This window comes from Falco punctatus (assembly GCF_963210335.1).
Source record: "Falco punctatus genome assembly, chromosome: 4".
Classification (NCBI taxonomy): Eukaryota; Metazoa; Chordata; class Aves; order Falconiformes; family Falconidae; genus Falco; species Falco punctatus.
Genome location: NC_137583.1, coordinates 21,870,329 through 21,887,899, shown reverse-complemented (window position 1 = coordinate 21,887,899; position 17,571 = coordinate 21,870,329). Strand labels below are relative to the sequence as shown.

Sequence of the window (17,571 nt, the reverse complement as noted above, 5' to 3'; positions counted from 1 at the left end):
ACCACGCTTAAGGTTCCAAGCATTTCATCTGTTTGTTGGGATTTTATTGCTACCATGCCACAATAAAACTGTCCTGGAAACTATTGAAACTTCACACATCTCCTCAACCTCCTTAAGCATTTCCCAGTGCAGAAGGACACCGTGGATCTATGCAAAACATCACACATTGTCCACACAGGCAAAAAAGAACAAAATTTTTCATATCCAAACCCACAGCATCGCGAAACAATTGACTGGGGAGCTGAAATACCCTCCCTCAGCCGGTCAATGCTGTGATTTTTACACAAGCATGGAAACAATCTGAACCAGCCCAGATCTGAGCCAGAACCGATCCTCCCAAGGTGTGTAAGGCCAGTCTTCCCTGTGCCACAACACTGCCGAGGATAAAAGGTGAACTGCCTCCCACTGCAGCAGGCTGCTATAAATACCAAGAGACAGCTACATTATTCTAAATCTTAATGCAAGAACACACTGAAATATTTCACATCACACAGTAAATTGTTTGAAGATTGCAGACAAAGTAGTTGGGCTATGAATAACTGACAAGAAAGTCTCCAGATAAGCACACAAAATTAATTATGCTGTACCCAGAAAGAAATAAAAAACACCAACTCAACGCTAACAAAACAGCTGGTAATAAATAATAACAAGTAAACATCTTAATGCACTTATTTTGGTAAAATCAATGTTCATGCAGCAACAGCTATTAAATAATACTTACTGGGGAAAAGTCTGAGAAGCTTAAAATCCAGTACCTTGCATGTCAGAAACCAAACCACATAATGAGAAACAGCTGGAGCTCATAATTTATACCATTTTGAGGTCTTAAGGAAAAAGGCTGCCAAAAAAATACCAAATCTTCGGGGCAAATTGATCTCATAAAAAACGGATTAGCGTGTGTGAGGGTAATCAAATGCTTCATGTTGGATTACAATCCCACTTAATAAATCAAGCTACTTGCTACTCACGAAAAGGTTCATTCTATACTCATTTGATTAGTTACACTAAAAATAAATCTCACACAGCAGAATCAAAAAATAAATGATTGGCCTTCTCAAATAAATGCCACCATGAGTCCTTGTAACAACTCGACCATGTACGCTGCCACGCCAGCCCCACGTCTCTGAAGAGCTTGGGAAAACTCCAGCTCAACCACATCACTCTTCATCACATCACCCCCCGTGAAGTTTAGCCTTTCTCTAACAGCGCCCGCTCTCCTGGCCCGACCCCGGCTCCGACCCCTGCCCAGCACCGGCTCCGACAGCACCCGTGTGCGCAGCACAGTAGGAGGTGACAGGAGATACCACGGAAGATAATCCAAGTTTGGCTCAAGAGGATGACTACAGAGGGTTATCATCTTCAAACCATCAAGAAAGGATTAATGGTGTATCATTTACTATTTTCACTGCCTGATGCGGCGAGGTTGGATGAACATGACACCATACCCTCTGCTGATGTGATGCAGTTTGAAGATGACTGCAAGAGAGAGAAGGCTTTGTGTCCTGGTGAGGCTGCTGCCAACCTTGTCTGGAGAACGGATAGCTGCTGGTGAGCATGTTCCCCTCGCAGCATCAAGTCTGCTATTACTCCAATATAATTAGGGACCCCTATGTTCTCAGAGTAATTTTTCCTTACAAGAGATGCCAGCTACTCACTCTTCTTATTTTTTTTCAGGGATAACATCTGTGGGTGACAACATGACTTTACAGCAAAAAGGACAGGGAAAAAATAGTAACCTAGTTTCTTTTCAAAAAATAAAAAAGAGTTTATGTTCTCACAATGGTCTGCTCTCCTCTGAAAGCTGAACCCAGTCTTTCTGTGAATCATGGCAGTTCGCTATTTTATTTTGACCTTTACATCATTATGCAGCTTGATTAGCTGAGCTGATTGCTTTCATACAAGAACAAAACCATCTACTTAAATAGATAAAAGAAGAAAACGATCAAAGTATTATTTCATATTCTCAGAACAGTTGAGTTTTGGAAAAGAAGTGCCACCAGCCTGACATCACTGAGAAGTAAACACCTTTCAGTGCAGCAGCTAAAGACAACCGCTCCTCTCCTCCAGCATTGCTGAAAAGGTTTTTCAGAGGGATAACGTAGCCGAGGGACAGCTGAATTACTGCTGAGCATCTGAGGGACGCGCTAGGGCTCAGGGGGCTGTGGTCCGAGGTGGCAGCACTGCAGGTCGCAGCCATGCAAGTGCTTCAGCCAGTTTCAACAGGAACTCCAAGGGCAGAATAGGAGGAAGGAGCTGAACTTGCAGCATACAAAAGTGGTTGTAATCACAGATGCAAATATCAAGAAACAAAGCAAAGACCTGCTTGAGACAGAGGCACAAACACCTTTCTGCATCCCGGTCCTCAGGAGTATCCACAACAGTTTCCAGACCCAGAGGAATCAAAACATATAATTAAAATGACTCTCTTGAACAACAGCCTCCCTGTGCTCAGATTCCAACTCTGCTTCAAGCCACCAGAGCAAGTTCTAGGAGAGGAACTGGACCCCTCCAAGCTTTCCACCATAACAGGGCATAAAAAGAGAGATTTGTTGTGCTGACAGAGACCTCCCCAAAACACAAACCTGGTAGAAATGCATCGTTTATGAGAACAAGTTTTGGATACATACGTATTACCCACACACGTGTCTATAGGTGAGCTTTATCAATGAACTCATCTATCTACACCACAAAAGATACCACAGATACAGAACAAGATGTGCCAGCTAAGGCTGCCACGGGACAGCAAAAGGGCATCAGCTGAGATGCGGCCACTGGTTATCACCAGAGATGGCTCACAGCAAACTACCAGTACAAAAGCGACAAAGCCTGCTGTGGGGCAGCCAAATGCATAGACTTTTGTTAAAAACAAAACACCCACCACCAAATAAACAAAACCAATCCTCAAATAAAAACACCCCCCCACCCCCCCAAAAAAAAACACAACCAAAAAAATCCCAACAACCACCTAAAAGAAAAAAAAACCAACAGAATGCCACCAACATCCAAACTAAAGAACCCCCCAAAACCCCACTTCTATTTGCATTCGCTTACCGTGAACCTTACTGCAAATCTGGCACCAAAGCATGAAAGAGCAAAACAAATTCTCCAAACCCAGGTGAAAAAGCCTTGTCTACCAGCAAATTGAGTCATGATTTAAAGCAAGCAGCATTTGCCAATGTATTAACTAAGCAGCCAGTAAATAAATACAATTCAGTAACGAGACACAACATCTTTAAACAATTACAGTATTTGTACTTGACTTCAGTATTTCTAAGGCAGCAAGAGCAATACTGCAGCGTGCAGTGTCCCAACATGGCAGCATTTAGCATGATGCAGTCACCCCATACAGGGCTCTGTCACTCACACTTTAGCTCCAAAATAACTGTGTTATTAGGCTTGATTAGCTGGTGCTGGTGATCAGAGAACATTTTGCAAGTATCACCTCAATCTCACAGATCCAGTGACCGAGGCAGCAATGCAGGGCCGGAGCTAGTGCTGGCAGGCACGATGCCAATGGGATGCTGTGGATACCAGGACTCTGTGCTGATAGGATGCTGTGGGTACCAGGACCTGGCAGTGCTGGCACAGAGCAGGAGGGCAGTCCAGGGGGGAAAGACACGCTTGCACAGAACAGCAACGTTCAAACTTCCTTGGGCAACTCTGCACAAATTACTTTTTTTTTTTTTCTTTTTTAATTCAGATTTTATTACACCAAGCCACAGGCCCAGATACATGGATTGAAAACTCCATGCATCTATTATCTCTATTTATTACATGAAACCACAATGATGCTTTAACAGTCCTTTTCACTGCGATTCCATTAGCAAAATATTGGCATGACTTCCTCTCCCACTTCCCCAATGACAATTATAAAATATACCCCCTAACTACTTCTGGTTTTTAAAAGTACATTTTCCTAATATTTAATTTATAAATCATTTCCCACATGTATTAGTAATAAATGTTTAAAGGCGGCAGACAGGAATATAACAGGAAAGCATAATGCTTGCTGTTTACTAGGAGGCCTCATTAAAAAGGCATCAAGAGCAAGGAAAATAAAAACAACCTTGTGAACCTTTGTAATTGGTCTCAAGAGAAACGTAACACTGAGGACATCAATGCAGAAATGTCCCAGCCCACTCTAGTGCCAGAGATTAGAAAAAAAATCCAATTCACTATGCCTTCTGCACTCCTCAATTCTTACACTTATTTTTTTTTTATTAAAACAAACTTTTTTATATTTTTATCATACTTGTAACATCTCTGTAGATGAGATGTTTGATGCTGTGATATTAAAAATGATACTTAATCATTAATTCCTTTCCCAAAATTCATTATTTTTTGGACAGAATAACTAGAGGGCATTTTAATTCAATTTAATTTTTGTGAGTTCCACTGTGGTGGCACTCTCCATATTGCTGCCTGGTACAGTCTGCTGTCTATTTTTTTAATCATCTCTCCTATACATTCTTGTTCTTTTTATTTTAATAATTCTAATGGATAAGTTTGTTATTTTAACTTGCTATTTGTCATATGTATTGGACAAAGAACCGTTACATTAAGCCACATTTTTAGCAAAAGAAAGGGTTAATCCTCCTCTGAGCTGAACAGTTAATGTGACAAGCCCTCCCCCTTGCCAGCCAGCTTCCCCTTAGGCCCAGATGCCACTTGCAAAGCTTAATTTTTAAACCAAACCCAGCACACCATCTACTACTGAGCAGACTTCAAAACTCATATTTAAACCCAACAGGTCCCAGAGGCTCCTTTCAGATACTTTGGGGCTTCCCAAAAGACTCGTGAAAGTTGATTAAACTAAAAATTGCATTTCATTTTCCTGTTTTGTTTGCATTTAAATGGAGAAACTTGCAGCTGGGTAATAGCCATATATTTTCTGATATACTTCCATTCCCAGCAACAAACATTTTGTCATGTTTTCCGCCACTTAAAGTGTATAGTTCTTACTGCTTCTCAAACACAGAGTAAGTATTTCCCTCTGCAAAACCACACCACAGAAACTCGAGTAAGATTTTCCTAATAGGTTTAATTTGTGAGACTCAAAAGCCATCCAAGCACAATTATTTGTAACATCTTCACTTGGAGATGTGTTTAAATGCATGAAGACTTGCATTGCAAAAATTAATCCTGTTCCAGCCATCCAACCTTAAGGGTGAGTGCTCGCAGCCTGGCTGGTTTCCTTTGCTCCAAATCCGGGCAAACCCCCAGGACATGGGCACTGCTGCAGTCACCCCCAGGGCACGGGGTACAGCGAGGAGCCCTGCATGGCTGCTCAGAGAAGGGTGAAGGACAGCACAGTGCTGGGCTCCCAGCACTGGGATCTTCTAGGAACACTTGTGAGGAGCTTCCACCAAACACGAAGCCATAACCCAATCTCCCTCTCTGAAAAACAAGACCACCTTGTAACGCCCCAAGGCTAGCCACTACAGGCCTCATATTTTGCACTGAAACCACATAAATGTCCCCACGCTGCCGTTTGGGGAGCGATGCCTGCACACCACTCCCATGCAGCTTTACCGAACTGCTCCCTACATGAGCCCTGCGTGCTGATGCCAGACCCCAGCAAGGCGAGCTTGTCTGGGGGGGAGCAGTGCCCACTCCCCATCCCCGCTTCCCTCTGCCACTCTGGGCTCCCAGGTACAGTTATAAGACGCTTCAGATGCCAGATTTTACACAAAAGATGCAAAAACATTACTCAGCCAAAGAGCAGATCTGATAAAGCTAAGGTGCAACGTGAAAAAATCGCCACCCTTTACTCAACTTCAATGCACGCTGGTGAGACATCTTTGCACTATGCTACTGTTCCACGTGAAGAAAGCAGGTACTTCTCCAGACCCTGTGTTCAGGATAAAGCCCAAAATCTGGTGCTTGCACCATTTTCCTCAGCAAGCTGTGGCCAGCAGCTCCAAGAGGCACCAAAGCCAAGTTTCAAGGATCCACAGGAAAGCTTCCGGTGTGCATCCAAAGGCGTGATTGCGTCACAGCCTCGCCAGGCTAAGGAACAGGAGTGAGCATGGCAGCACAGACGTCTGTGCAACATGTGCTCATCCTGGGGGCTGACAGCTCTCAGTCCACAACAAAGACACCATGGTGGTGGCTTTGCTTTGGTAGTCACGGGGCCAGCTCTGCTAACGTGAGCTTGGGTACGGCGATCCACTGTGCAATGGCACCCTCACACGCGGCACAGGCATACCTTGGAGCTGGACCAATGTACGTGTGGAAGGCTGGAAGTCAAATGAGCCTTTTCCACCCCCTTACAGTTCTAGAGGGGATTAATTTTGGGAACAAAAAGGCAACTGAGATGGCAGAAGGCCACCTGGCACCCACGCACGCCCGACCCTAGAAGAGGCGCGCAGTGGCAGCAGCTCCAAGCCATGCCCAGCACGGACCTCGTGGCCACCAGCTATCCTCTTCACAGCGTCACGGCCCGGCAGCTGTCACAGGATGCAAGAAGTGTCTGAACATATTTTAAATTCACAGCTCTTTGAGGGAAAAAAATTGTACCCCTAAAAGCACTGATGAGAAAAAGGCATCCAAATTTGTTTTCATCCATTTAAAAGCCTGTAAACTTTAGTGTTATTTATTGGCAGATCAGTCTGCTGCAAAAGCTAACGCTTTGCAAACGGAAGTGCCGACACGTGCTTTGGTGCGCTTTCACGGGTCACCCCCCAGAGCCACATGCAGCCCCCAGCAGGCTCCAGCTGCCTTTTAAGAACCTTTTGGCACATTTCTGGTCAGTTTTACCACACCATTTGTTTCCACACACTATAGCGTCCAAGATTAAGACTTACATCTTTAGTCTCCTCCCTATCTTTCTTCCCCACCAAAGGACTTTTCCAATTTCTTGCATGAGAGGCTCCAGTTGTGATGGGTGCCCAGGCCACGGTGGCTGCCTACGCTGGCTGTCCCGGGACAATGGGATAGCAGGCATGGGCACTGCCAGCACGGCATCACTGTCACAAGCCACGGCAGCGCCAGCGCTCAAGCTGCATGTGCCGCAGGCACCAGCTTTTCCTCCCCATCACCCTGCACACCCGTCCTGTTTTGCACAAATCTATGCTAGCGTGCCCAAAACAAATATAATGAAAATAGCTGGAATTCATGAGAAAAATAATTCTTAATGGTCTCTGTCACATTAATTTGGGTAATGTGCTGCATACAAGCACCGCTCACCTGGAGGGATGGCGTAATTAATGTACTCCCTCTCTTCACTGGCCAGAGATGAAGAAAGTGTCCTGATTACTTTCACATGTTAAGCATCATCAGAGCATGATTGTGCAGTTAATAATGAAGGTAAACCTATTTCCCACACCAAATGAAACCACCTCTGCTGCCTCTCCTCCTCAAGTAACATTTTACCCACGGTGCAGGTATGAGGGGCATCCACAAGGCAGGGGCCACCCCTGGTTCCCTGCAAGCAGCGCGATTCCCACTGCAGCCAGCCCCCCGCCCACACCTTCCTGCAAGTTTTAAGAACTAAGTCTAAAAAATCATTAATTATCCTGAATACGAAATGGGGATAGGAAAGCTATGACAGACCAGCTCCCCACACGAGCCCTGTCCTCATGCATGCTTCCCCAGACCAAGTTATTAAATCTGCTGATATACGAGTATACTTAGCTTAACAGAAATATGCAAGAAATATGGTTATTAATAATTTCCCATAGGAAATCTGTTTTTTGCCTATATATTTGTACTGAAAATTCAAGTAAAATCTACAACAAAAGGGGGTAAGAAAATTAAAGGAAGATTTCCAACTTTAATTTGCAGTATCACCCACCAAATTCTTCCCCTTTGACATTAAAAAAAGAGAACCGGGGCAGGGACTTATATACTTCATCTGAATTTTCAGACTAATTACTTTTCTGCAACCAGTGTTGCAGGCACTGGCGCTGATGAACTGCTCTTTCCTAACCCTGCCTGGTCTGTCTGCATCAACAGATGGGAGCAAAATGGCCTCTGTAAATCAGACACAAGTGACAGCAACTAGATTATTGCACAGTCCTGTGAAACAATCTCAGGTAAAATTCACATTACAATGTCATTAGGATTTCTCCCTGAAATATTGCTTTACATAAATTTTGTAGTATAATGGTTATTAAAAACCTCAATAAAAAAAAAAGACCTAATCAGTTCCTTAATACCCTTCTCCTAATTTGTTTATAAGTTAAATCATATTTTTAAAAATAGGTTATGATATATTGCAGGAGACATTCCTTATTTTAATAACTTATCTTTAGCTATGGAAAGCAGTATTGCTAAAATAATAAAAATGCTAAAATGAAATTTCAAAATTAGAGAAGCACTGAAGTATTTCGATTTTCCATTACACGCACTTAAATTCTGCAAGATGGGATTCAATTAAATCAGCTATTGCACTCAACTTGGAAACTGCCAGCGGCAGATTATATCTGAGAAGGACAAAGTTTTGAGAAGAACCTTTAGGATTACACCAAACACAAAAGTCATTTAAAACAAGAATTTAAAACACCTTTTTGGGTTTTTTTGGCCGGAGCAGTGACATCAGAGGACAACACAAGGGTCACCTAGGACCGTTGGTAATGGCTGCAAGAAAATTAACACCAGCCTTATGTAGTACCACAGCATTAAACCAGAAAGCTACATTATTTAGGAAGGAAAAATTTTACTTACAACACCCGATGCCTTTGTATTTGTTAAATGCTACCTTTCATCCATTTTAAGCTTAATTTCAAGCCTCTGTCGATTTCTTCTTTTCTTTTAACCAGTGCAAGCAGCCAAAGCCTTCCCTTTTCAAGCGTGCTCTTTGAGCTGGTCTCCCTCACAGTGATGCTTCACAAATGGAACAGCTTCAACATCTCCACCAGTCCAAACCCCTGAGAAATCCACATGTATTCATTTCTTTGAAATTATTGGGGGGGAGGGAGGAAAAAAAAGGCACTTCCTCACTTTGTGTTGTATTTCAGAAAGTTTAAATGGTCTAATATCCTATTCCTTTTCAACATACCACAAAGTGCTAAATGGTAAGAATTACATTACTGCCACTGCTTAGATCTCAGCTGATAAGGTGAGCCTCTTACATTTATACTGACTTCTGAAAAAGCTGTTGCTATACTGGTCTAATAATTAATAATTCATGGAGCCAAATTACAGCTCTAGAAGGATACAGCCATTTTTACTAGTTCTTTCATACTACTGTGATTTATGTATGACTAAGTAGGAGACTGAGCAAAGGAAAAAAATTAAAACTTAACACTTCAGGTTTAAAATTAAATTGCTCTTCCATACTCAGAAAGCACGGACAGAGCAGGTTATCACAATGCTTCTCTTTAGACAAGCACGTGTACAACACTTCTGAACATATATTAATTTTATTACATAAAAATACCTTTTGCAGCTATTGAAACTGTAGATGTTTAAAACTGGAAATATTTACCAGTGATGGGACTTCCAGTGTCATGGGAGTACAACAGAACATACGAGATCTCTAACTTCACCACAGTCCTCCTTTCACATCGTCCTTGATGAATGGACTAATCTTTCTGCCTCTGTATCTATCCTCTCTTTGTTAAAGACACATTTTTATTGATCCACGAATAGAACAGGATCCACCTAAAGACAAAGATCAGCAAAGGAATCAATTTTGTTATTTTTTTTCCCAGAAAGGGGGGTGGTGGAAAAAAGCTATTCATAAAATGATCTCTTTCTCAACCTACCAAGGACAACCTAGCTGACATTTTCACGAGTGCCTAGATGTGTTCTGGAGGATAAGGACACAGATGATGATAAAACCAAAACAAACAAAAGAGCAGTCATCTAAAGATACAGGCATATACTGGGGCTTTTAGAAGTGTTTAGTCCAGTGTGGCTTTCTATTGACTTTTTGTTTTCCAGCATTTCACCCTGAGACACCAGCACTGAGGAAATGCTGCCTCGGACCTTGGGAGAACAAGGAGACCTTTCTCAGTAGATATTCCAGGCTCATGTTGAAAGCACCCAAAGCTGCATCTCCTTTAAATAACTATGCTGATCTCAGTCAAATCAGTGTTCCAGCATTGCTAAACAGGAAATTCTGAAGCTTTTTTTTTTTTTTTTAAGCTCGTTATTTTATTACCAACTAAAAGATGAATTATTGTCATTTAATGGTTTGAGAAACTGCTACCTCTACACAGCTACTACAGACTCCAGAAAGACACACACAGAGCTCTGTTAAACAGATGGTCCTAAAGGTCGGTGTACCCTCTCCTGCCCTCTGGTTCACTCTTTTATCCTCCTCCGGCACACTTGGTCTCTGGTTATTTCCCAGTTTACCTCTGCAGATGCAGATTCACAACACAACCACTGCCCGGTGCTCTGATGCTCGCTGTTGTTACACCACACATTAAACTCTTAAAAAGCTAAAGCTGCCTTTGTCATTACAGCCAAGCTGCTGAAAGCCTACAAGAAGCACCTGTTTTTAATAAAGAGTTTAAGGCCAAGTAACAGCCATCAAAGTTTCTGATTAGCACATGTTTTAGAGCTCCAAAATACACTTGAACAATCATGCATCTTCAATGGAAACAACACTTCTTGGAAGTCCCCCTGTGTAAGGGATTCAAGCTGAAGTACATTTGGCAGCGCAATGAGAAAAATGCCAGTTTCTAAAAGATGCCTCATTGTTCACACTCATATGGGCTGCTGAATTCCTGGCTACTGGCTCAGCCTTCAGTCTGCACATCGCAAATAAATATCTCTGAAAGCCTAATTAATGCAGCTAGACTGTTTAATCTTTTTAAGAACAAAATAAAAAAAATTGGTGCCAAGAAGAAAGAAACTTACTGCTTTGGTTTTTGGGAAAATGCGTAAGGGCAACGTTTTCATAACTGTTAAAATAATTAGGTCTTGGATTGAGGTTTAGCTTTCTAAGAGCCTAAATTACTTTGAAAATTGTTGATTCCATATCATACACTATAATCTAGCAGTTCTACATTACCACTATCTTACTTATTTTGAGTTCCAATATTAGTGATATGAAGTTATTGAAGCAGAGAACAGGCCTGGGGGGCTGCACAGCGGCGCTCACCGCCACCAGCGTGCTTCAGTGCAAACAGCAAATTGTTCTGCTGGAGAACAAAATCATCTAAAGCACCCTAAAACAAATCCTTCACCAACCTTTTTGAAAGCAACCATAAGTTATCTACCAGATACAACTACTAGATGTGCCATCTCTAACATTAAAGTACTCGCTTTTACACCAAGGATGAGAGCAGGAGAACATTATTGTGAGTGTGCATCTTCTCCAAGGCTGGCTAATTACTACTGCTAGACCAATTTTTTATTATTTTTCTTTTCCTGAACAATATTATTACTTTTCTCTTCACCAACCCACCTCCCTCAATGGTAAAATACTGCAGCAGGTAGTCCATAGAGGTCACTGAGACCTTGGAGACACTCAACACTCAAATGAAAAAGTCCCCAAGCAACCTGACCTAACCAGACCTTCTTGGAACAGGAGGCTGGAGTAGATGATCTCCAGATTGCCTCCAACCCACATTATTCTACAATTTTAACTGCACTTAGACATAAAAACTCGTTGAATGTCAGAGGCCGGAACTGGGAATGAGCAGAAGAAAGAAGCAGATGCACACAGACACATTTCTGTATTAAGAAAAACCCACAAAACACCGAGACTTCTCGTGAGCAGTTCATTCAAAGAACGTGGGTTACTTATTATTTTATATCACAATAATATCTTTATTCTGATCTGTTACTAAGACTAAAAGTTACATTTCAAATGAAAATCATCTGTTGACACTAACAGGAGTCAGTGATGTTCACCGCATGGAAATATTCTGCACCCTGAGGCACTTCCCAAAACTCAAACCCAGCTTTTAAATTAAATCCTGACATCTTATTTGGCCAATAAGTGACTGATCCAGTCATGCCAGAGAGCAACTACAGAGAGGCAGTGGGTTACTGTTAATTTACCACAATTCAGTTTTTAAACCAGTTCTGTTCACGACAATTCCCGAGGAATGTGAAACCTTGGTTTTGCCTCCTGGAAAGGCTCAAAGGGCATTATAATTGGAAAGTCATCAGGGCTAATGGAGAAAAATGGCAGGAGATACCTCAGAGAGGTATTAGATCGTTTTGTAAAGCAGAAACATCACAGAAAAGCCTCTGATGAGAAATAGTGACCTTATCCTCAAAGAATCTAATTCAAGGTGAATTTAGATGCAGAATTTTATCAAAGACAATTTCTTTTCACTAACAATTTTGTTTACATCTTGGGCTTTTTTTTCTCCTACCGACTTAATCGCATCCACTTCTCTATGTGAGCTGTATCCAGCACGTGCAGAGGGCAGCCTCGCTTCTCAGTTCACACGTACCAATAATTAGAAGCTTCACAACTGTACTTAGCTCCACTTACTGCGATGAAAGATGCAGATGTCTGTTTTAACAGCCTCTGATAAGCATTCAGTTTGATCAGCCTGTACAAATACCCTGCAACTTGTACTGTGCAAAAATTTCTTAACCCACTATTCATATAAAAGTACACACTCCCAGCGTTTAGACTTCTGAAGCTGAGATTTCTAGGCCACTCAAGAGATACGAGTGTACACCACAAACATTTCAGTAGCTAAGAGCACATTTTCCAGAGCCATTTGGGGCCCCAGCGAACTTCCAAGAAGCACTTGAACAGCCCAGCAATCACCACCGGTACCCTACGTTGTGCTGAAGCACCTCTGAATATCTCTGAATTATCTATTTATTTAATCTCAAAGTCCTTAAAAGCCAGCAGTAGAAATGAGTTAGGCTCTCACCATGAAAACGTACATCCTAAATATACATACGCAACATATGTAAGCTAGTCACCTAAAATAAGCTAGTCAGCTTAAAGACACTGCCATCAATTACACCACCATTACAAAAGCAGCTTAAAATGCTATAGAAACTTCTGGAAATAGAGCTTTGTCATTTCTGGAAGTGTTATGACAAATTCCTGATTATTTTAATAAGAATGATTACTTAAGCTTCCTTACTTTATTGAAAATCCTACACTGACAATAGAATTGTCTTTTGTATTGGCTAAATAAATCAGCACAGTAAACAAGGGCAATAATAATCGTTTTCAGTTAGAAGGTGAGAGCAAAGTCAAAATGGAGAACACAGAAAATAATCACAGCCTTACATTTTAAAACACATAGCATTCCCAAAATCAGTTAACATGGTTTTTGTCTTTTCCCTCAGTTTTAAACTGCTATCTTTCTAGCTACGAAAGCATCGTTGCGCAGAAAACACTGGGAGAAGGAAACCCATTAACCTCTACACATACCAGGTTTATACAAGTGCACAACAGGAATAAATTAGCAGCATCTCTAGTATCCTTATACACATATACTCATAACACTGTGAAAATCATTTTCCACCACAAAGGTGAAGGACCGAGTCCATACAGGACCAGGTGAGCAGACACGGGGGTGCAGGAAATCAAGCACGCTGTCTTGTAACTAAATACATTTTAAATTAGTCTAACACGTTTATTGTGTTGGAAATGTCAAAAGATGCTTGGAGTATGTAAGTGTTCATTCATAACTTTCCACTAACATGTAAGTTGAATATGACAGTAGAAAAATAAATGAAGAAGAACTCCAGCTCAGATAAAACTCAGCTCTTTCAGACTCAGGCCATGCAAGGGCATGTCTGCTGAAGCTGCAGGTAGGCGAGAGGGACAGCTGCCCTGGTTACCTTTTCTCCCTAAACTCAGATTTCTGGTTACCTTTTCTCCCTAAACTCAGAGATTTTTGCACAGGTAACAGTTTTTGAAAAATTACTGCTAACTTCCAATTTTTCCTTTGATACAAGTCCAAGAAGTAGCCTGCAGTAACATCTCCAGTACTAACTAAAAAACTCTAGGTAGAACTGTCCACCAGCTGACCCTGCTATGGTTAGGAGAGCATTAGGCAGCCTGGCAAAAAGCCACATCCAGTTTGAAATGGGTACTGAAAATTTCCTCTGTCAGATGAATCTTTAATCTATTTATAATCTACAACGTTTCCTCTAAACAGCACTCCATGTCTTACCTTGTATCATTTTCCACATAAATGCCATGCCACAGAGCTAAAACATATGTCCAGATAGAAAAGTGGATTTATTTTTTTTTTTTAAAGCAAAACGTTTAAGAGGCTGAACTTATTAGAATTTGATCTACAGTCATTATTACCAGAACAACTCGAAAGCAATTCCTGTCATCCTCCCCACTGCAGTGTTTCAAAGCCAGGGCCCAGCTACAAGACGCAATCCTTTCCTTTTGGCAGGTTTTTTGATTAGAAAACCAAAATAGCGACAAAAATTTTTACACATCTTCTGATGCTTCTTTCCAGGAGTAAGGGTCTTCAACCCATATTCTTGTGAAATTTGTTTACCTAACAACATATTTTTTAAATTCTTCAAACAGAAGGAATTTATCTGACCGCAAGGCAGCCGCGTCCTCCCGCCCCGAACCCCAGACCCCCCGGTGCAAGAAGGGGCCGAGCAGCGGGGGTGTCCCGCACGGAGCGGCCAGGTGACATGGCATGGCAAGGAATGGTCTGCAATGGGAGAAGGTGTTTTATCAGCAAGTGGGAAAAAAAAAAAAACCAAACCAAAATGTGCTGTCGTGGATGCAAATGCAAACGTTGGAGCTATTGCCACTCACGTGCCTCGCTAGCAATCCTCTAGGACAGCAGGCACCCAGAAATTCTGTTTCCTTGCACACAGCTTCATTATGTCTGGCTGTACAGAACAGCAGTAGCAACAAACAAGTTTGAAACTACAAAGAGCCTTTCAATAGCTATTTTACTCTTGTACTACCATCTACACAGTACTTAGTTTCTGTAGCTTCTGAAAGGAATTAACAAAGAAAAGATGTGCTGAGGTTTCACTATGATTATTTCCTGTATCTGATGATGCACCATTCACCGTAGCCAGATTTAAGCCAAGCTGCTTAAGCTGCATGTGTATTCAGCAGAGAGGATGGGTTAAGCTCTCCTCTCTCCGAGCTGCACATGATGGTAGCTGGCTTCTGGAGTTGAATTTGGAGTCCCTGGTAGCACTGGCAAGCCTCACCCAAGCCCAGAGACCACCCCTCCACATCAGTACATGAAGCGCAGCAGACAGTCCTTGACCAAAGGAAGGACACGAAGGAAGTCCAGCTGTGACAGTCCCTACAAGATGTGCGTTGATGTTAGGGGATCTCATTAACAGCTGTTGATGTACTTTTCATTCATCAGACAAAGTTTTCATCTCAAAACCTCAAAGGCCTGACCTTTCCCAGACACACATCATGCAGCCAAGAACTGCAGCACTACACAGCAAAAGGGGCAAAATGGGGACCAAGGGTGGACAAGACAAGCACCCCGTTAATGCCCTCTGCAGCACAGCACAACCTGGCACCTGTGCCCCAGATGCTCAGACAGCCAGGCACCCGAGCCATTCAGTGCCTATCAGACAGCAGGGCTACCAGGGGAACTCTCCATCTGCTTCGTGTAATGCCACTGGATAGCGTGTATCTGCAATTCAAGCATTATGCTGGTACTCTTGCTATTTTAGTTCCTTCAGCGATGCATCGGCCCTCTATCTGCATCGCACATGGGTGAAACACAGGAGGCAGGCAGCGGGAGAAGGCAGCAAGTCAGCAGCTATGTAGGATAACAGCAGAGCGAGGCAGAACCATAGAACTGTTTAGGATGGAAAAGACCTTTAAGATCAAGTCCAGACGTTAATCCAGCGCTGCCAAGGCTACCACTAACCCATGTCCCTGAGTGTGCATCTACGACTTAAATACCTGCAGGGACAGTGACCCCACCACCTCCCTGGGCAGCCTGTGCCAGTGCATGGCCACCCTTTTAGTGAAGAAATATTTCCTAATCCCCAACCTAAACCTCCCTGGTGCAACTTGAGGCTGTTTCATCTTGTCGTCGACCCCCGCCTATGCCCCCCACCCCACCCACACCCCCGCCAGGCATCTGCAGAGAGCGATCAGCCCCCCCAGCCCCTCCTCTCCAGGCTGAAGCCCCCAGCTCCCCCCGCCCCCCCTCAGCCTTGTGCCCCAGCCCCTGCCTGGCTCTGGACACGCTCCAGCCCCTCTATGTCACTCTTGAAGCGAACCCCAAAATGAACCCAGGGTTCAAGGTGCGGCCACACCAGCACCAGGGATGGTCACTGCCCTGGTCCTGGCTCGCCACACTGTTTCGGACACAAGACAGGATGCTGTTGGCCACCTTGGCACACTGCAGGCTCACGTTCATTTCACCATGCTGAACACAGGAAGCCTGGAAAAGCTGCAATCCTGGCAGCAACACTGCACATAGCCTCACTGCAACAGTGAAATGACTTGAGACGGTTGGGCTTTTTTTAATTATAAATACTTGAAATACTTATGTCTCAGACAACATGATGCTGTGTATTTCCATTCACACCTGCAATAATTATGCCTGACACTGGGATAGTAATTATTTTTATGATGCTACTAAAACATTACATTTTACCATGCATATTTAAGCAAGAACAACTTCACTTTTCTTATGATTGGCAAAAGGGCACTCTCCTAGAAAAAAAAAAGAAACCCTTTACTCTTTATACTGCTTTGGTTAAACCAGGCTCCAAACTAGTCCTATGAGTCCTTGAAATTTTCTGGAGTCAGGTGCCAGTAAGGAACAGAGGAAGGACACAGCCCCTAGTTCCTGTTCTGTTCCAAACTTCAAGACTACCTTTTTCTTGCTGTTCATAATTTTTCATCTTGGCTACAGATATGCGTACAATTCTTTAATATCTTTCTTTCTGTAGGTCATATTCTCATTACATTTAGGTATGCTCTCTAAAATATACTGAATGAGAGCTTATTACTGTGCAGTTATTGGGATGTTTTGGGATCAACGTTCCCTGATCCATGAACAGGCTGGCAGAGGAGACCGGCCATGTACCGGGAGAGGAAAATTCCGGCCATGCAGGACAAACCGCTCCTCTTCAACAGAGCTAGAAGCTACGTGAACACCTGGAGCAAACCCAAAGTATTCAGTATGTCCAAGAAACTCAGTTGCCCAAAAGAGATATTTTTTTTCCCCTGTTTTACAACATTTCATTTCTTTCTATGATTTTACAGAATTCAGCTAACATAAAATTTCTATAGTTTCACATTAGGAAAACAGCGTCAAAGACTACTAGAAAGAAAAACCAAGAGAAAGCCCTGCTGCCAATGGCGTTAAATGTTGACCCAGAGAGAAGTCCCTCTGCTTGGAAGGACCAAACACTGTTCCTCAAGCTTCTCGTTCATTCCTCTACAGGAACGCTTTGGACTTGGCTCTAAGCTTTCAGATGACAAGAAAGCCACCAAGGCAGCAGCAGTTGGTGGAACAAGACTAATTATGCCCTCCCTGTCCCCTGCCCTCCTCCATGTAGTACCTACGTTTAGGACAGTTGAGGGCTGTAAGGGCTGAAGTCCCCTCTGGTGGGCAAGGCCTGGGCCAGCAGGCAGGAGACAAGCGGGCAGCAGGCAGAGCCCTTCAGGTATGAAAAGAAACTAAAAGAAAAACCTAATTTACCTTTCACTTTGGTGTT

At 42.8% G+C, this 17,571-nt stretch overlaps 1 protein-coding gene across 4 annotated transcripts in view; it reads right to left on the bottom strand.

Moving 5' to 3' along the window:
- Window positions 1-17,571, bottom strand: part of LOC308062775 (contactin-4) — a 357,825-nt gene that overhangs the window by 228,271 nt on the left and 111,983 nt on the right. Inside the window, exon 1 of one of the 4 annotated variants that reach the window (XM_080384698.1) lies at window positions 722-15,904. The exons of the other annotated variants lie outside the window; for them this stretch is intronic. The gene's annotated coding sequence lies outside the window, so the exon portion shown is untranslated. Of the gene's footprint in view, window positions 1-721; window positions 15,905-17,571 lie in introns of those variants that run through there. 4 annotated transcript variants of the gene reach the window in all.